Source organism: Chlorocebus sabaeus, chromosome 1 (genome assembly GCF_047675955.1).
Source record: "Chlorocebus sabaeus isolate Y175 chromosome 1, mChlSab1.0.hap1, whole genome shotgun sequence".
In the NCBI taxonomy this organism is placed as follows: domain Eukaryota; kingdom Metazoa; phylum Chordata; class Mammalia; order Primates; family Cercopithecidae; genus Chlorocebus; species Chlorocebus sabaeus.
The window spans coordinates 66799582-66804464 of NC_132904.1; the positions used below are offsets into that span (position 1 = coordinate 66799582).

The 4883-nt window shown below is 35.0% G+C and overlaps 1 pseudogene; it reads right to left on the reverse strand.

The window, feature by feature from the left end:
* Nucleotides 1–314: 314 nt before the first annotated feature.
* LOC140712365 (olfactory receptor 52Z1P-like) lies at nucleotides 315–1271 on the reverse strand (annotated as a pseudogene).
* Nucleotides 1272–4883: the final 3612 nt, after the last annotated feature.

Consider the following 4883-nt stretch of genomic DNA (forward strand, 5'->3'; position numbering starts at 1 on the left):
TGGACTATATCTTTAATGCATATCTTTTTCTGTGTCCATACAAAATTAAAATTATCTGTGGAACTATTATTATTTAACCCTATTGTAACAAAACTGCATATTACCAAAAAAAAAAAAATAGATGACTTTCATCTAATGCTGTACTGAACAAGAGAAGCATAAATAGTGAGATGTTAATATTGTCTCATTTACTCAAAAATGTTCAGTTATTGCCATTCCTAATGCTGGCATGGAATAAAATGTTGACTATACCTTTAGGGTCTCTTCAGTTGTGGAGTTACTTTAAAAATAAAGAACCAAGCTGTTATTCTATATCAATAAAATATCTTGCTCAAGAAAAAGACCTGAATAACTCTCTCCTGAATTTGTTTGGTCTTAATTCCATAAATGATGGGATTGAGAGTGGGTGTTACCACCACATAAAGATTAGCAAGAAGGATATGTATATGGAGTGGTATACTGTGGCCCACAAATCTGTGAGCAAAGAAGGAAAAGAAACCTGATGCATAGAATAAGAGGATGACAATCACATGGGAGCCACAAGTATCCAGAGCCTGGAGACGGGTGCCTTGGGAAGGAATTCTAAACACAGAACAAAGTATAAAAATATTGGAGATGATGATAAGCACCACATCCAGGCATGTGGATAACAAGGCCACAATCATTCAATAGTATATGTTGACTTTGATGTTGTCACAAGCCAGCCTGGCAATGCCCATATGTTCACAGTATGAGTACCGAATAATGTTCCTCCTACAATAAGTAAGCTGACAAACCAGAAAAACCAAGGGGAAGCAGATGAAGAAACTCCTAATCACAGAGGCAATACCCATTTTTCCAATGACTGAGGTGGTCAGAATGGCAGTATATCTTAGTGGGTAACAAATGACCACATAACCGTCAAATGCCATGGCCAACAATATGGCCGACTCTGCCACAAAGATGAAGTGTAGGAAAAACATCTGAGATACACAGCCACTGAAAGAAATACCCCCAGCTTTGAACCAGAAGATTGTTAGCATCTTTGGTGTAGTGACTGTGGAGAGAAAGACATCCACTAGGGCCAACATGGAGAGAAAAAGGTACATGAGTTAATGAAGATTGTGCTCAGTAAAAATCAGGAATAACAAGAGGGCATTGCCCACAATAGCCACTATGTACATACAACAAATTGGGATGGAGATTCATGTGTGTGCATCTTCCAGTCCTAGGATCCCAGTCATAGTGTACCAGATGTCTCTTAGGTTAATGTGATTTGAAAATGCTGTCATCTTTTAGATTGTCCTCTAATACTAGACATCCTGGAATATGAGAGAGAGAGAGAGAGAGAGTGAGAGAGAGAGAGAAATGAAGGACTAGAGTTATTTTATCAGAATAAATGTAACCTTGGCATTGCAGCAAAGTAATTACCTTAAGAAAGGATTGGTGGTTACTCCTGACTCAAGGATGATAGATAAGTCAGAGAGACTTCACTGACATAAAAGTTATCATGGTTTTGTAGGGCTATTAATGGTAACAACAATAATAACTATAAACTTTAACAGATTTATAATATGGTATAAGCAGTAGGTTCAATACTTTATAGTTATTGACTTGGCAGTAAACATGAAGTCTCTTGTAGGTTCTTGCATGCACAGCATAACATTTATCTCTGTCTGACTCACCATTTCTGGTGATTAAGCACATTCTCATTCTTGGAGCTCCAGAAATACATTGCTCAGAATACTGTTGTGGTTTCTTTAGGAGTTCAACACCACTGAATCAATGACAATTATTATCCCTATAATTTAATATGAAGTCTTTCATAAAAGAGTTGCTTTTTTTCTTCCTCCAGTAATATACTTGAAGAGAAATAAACTGTAGGTAGTTCTTGTTTTGCATGATGCTTTATTAACATAATAGTGTATATATTGAAATCATGTTCCTGCTTTAAATGATTACACATATTCATGTGTTTCTCTTAAGTAATGTGCAAAGCAGGCACTGATATAGCATCATTCTAACTGAAGAGATGGTGTTCATCTTTCACACCATATGTTCCTCCCTCCATTCCCTCTAGTCTACCCTGAATTTTTCTCCCATTTGTTTCTTCAAGCTTTTGCAAATTCCTTTTCTTCCCTTCGTCTTCATTTTCTCATCTACTCAAACTTGAATAATATCACTAAAAGAAAGGAAAATGGCAGCATTAAGATAATAAAGTAGCATAAGAAATGAATTGCAAATGAATGAAAGAATTAAGTTCATGGACATTTCTTTAAGTTCATTTTGCATAGTACTGTGCTACATAAGGAATCAAATATAAACCATAAATATACTTCATCTCACACACTTGTGAGGACCCCAAAATATGGACACAAATAACTGCGTCTCAAAACAGATCAGGATAGAAGTGATGAGAGATATCCAATGACATGTGTACAGCAATCCCCACAGTAGACATTCCCTTTAATTAGGGGAATGGGAAAAGATTCACGGAGAGGTCGTCATTAGATTTATTTATCAGAAAAACTGTAGGCTTTCAATGACTGACATTGAAACAAATAAGCAAGACAAGTAAAATTTCAAATTAAGTGGGTAAATAACGGTACATATCAAGCCATCTATAATATTGAAGACTTAGAGACATGAGAAATATGATTGAACAAGTAATTGGTGAATCAATTCAGAGATTTAAAGGCCAAAGACTTTAGATTTAGTTCTTCATACTAAGAATTGATTAATTATTCAAAAATTTTTATTGAGTTTCTGATATTTATCAAAGTTTCAAGGAGAATTTAATATAATGAAGTTTTTTTTTTTTTGAGACCATGTCTCGGTCTGTCGCCCAGCGCCCAGGCTGGAGTGCAGTGGTACTATCTCAGCTCACTGCAACCTCCGCTTCCCGGGTTCAACTGATTTTGACTGATTTTCCTGCCTCAGTCTCCTGAGTAGCTGGGATTACAGGTGCATGCCACCACATCCAGCTAATTTTTGTATTTTTAGTAGAGATGGGGTTTCACCATGTTGGCCGGGCTAGTCTTGAACTCCTGACCTCAAGGGATCTGCCCACCTCGGCCACCCAAACTGCTGGGATTACAGACATGAGCCACCATGCCTGGCCTCAAGATTTAAGTTTTATCTTTTCAGAGAACTCTTTGTAATGGACAATATGCTTATTTTTAATTATCCATTTCCTAATTATACAGTAATATAATTCCTAATTACATATTTTGCATTACTCTTATCTAATAAATTTTAAGTTCCATGATGGCTATGAGTATATTCATAGCATATAGCATAATAGATTTTTGTTGAGTAAATATCGTTTAAAAGGCAAGAATATTGATTGAAGAGGAGAAAGACAGTTAGCTGGACATGCTCCAGGAAGTTATTGCAATAGACCAGAAGAGAACCAAGAATATGTCCTTAACGGTGAAAATGGGACTGAGAAGAAGTGTGTATAAGTAAATGAATGAATAAAATAATGAATTCTGTTTAACTGAAGATTAATAAAAGACAATAAAATATTTTGAGACATGCTGTCTGGAAAAAAATAGTGACATCACTAACTAATATAACTTATAGAATAGGAAATGTAATTGCTTTGTAATGATTAATATGGCACATTAATCTATGTCTGTGGAACAACTAAGGGTAAATCTTGCAGGTTGTCTTAAACTTGCATAGTGCACTGGAAAGAGAACTGGACTAGGATTTAGGCTGTATCTGAGTTGTAGCCTCAGTTCTGCCACCAGCCCAATGTGACCTTTCACCACTCTGAACTCTCTATTTATGCAGGTTGGAGTAGAACTACCTCATCTCTACATTATATTAACACATACAAAAATCTAAATTTTAATCATGGATCTGGAACTCAAAGAAAAAAAAACACCAAAAAGCTGGTCTGTATTTTTTTACTTGTACTGTATCATTCTGTTAGATTAAAAACCAAAGAGAAAAAAAAAAAGAATCAATAAAGAAAACAGTTATGGGCATTGAATCTCTTCATTAGCTGTATCTCCAGCATATGGTATAGTCGATATCAATGGCAGTACTCAACCACCTGGACTTTTTAAACTGAAGCACATTTATTTTCCATATTATTATTATTAAATTGAATTTTTGAGCATTTACCATGAGCTGTGCCCTGGGTTAACCATATTACAGAATTTAATTTTCACAATATATCATTTACTTATCATAGTAAACTAACAAAATGCTTACAGATATGTTCTCCATTTTACATGTAACACAATTTTGTCACGAGTAGGTTAAACAATTTGCCCAAGGTCACACAGACAGTATTTAACCAAGCAATGATTCAGAATCAAAACATTTGCCCTAATGCACTACTTCACTTACCAATCATGAGCAATTCCTTCTTCAAACTTTCTTCTACTTTGATTTCCTTGATACCTTTATACTCTTGTCTTCCTACTAAACTTTAACAGTTCTGAGTCTTTATTCCAGTGTTATTATTCTTGCTATTATTACTATTCTTCCTGTTATTATTATTGGATTACACGTCCCAGTTGTGTTGAAAATAAGATGTGAAATAAAACCATTAGACCTTAATGAGTGTTTAGTAAAGCTTCAGAGAATTAGGGAGGGAGAAATCTGATTACAAATTACAAGGTGATGAATGCACTATACAACAACTGAAAGTAGCAGTTGGCACAAAATTACAGAAACATAGTAACTGGAATGATCAAAATGTACTGAGAAGTCTTCTTTTGAATTCAAAAGAGATAACTAAGTTCCTTTAGGTCAGATAAGTTTGGTATGAGGAAGAATTTGAAACAATGAAGTGACCTGGCAATTTTTGGAACTAAGTTTTCATCATGACAATTCAATGAGGCTATTATGTGAGCATTCTGCTTTTTCCCTTGAACCAAAATGGCAAA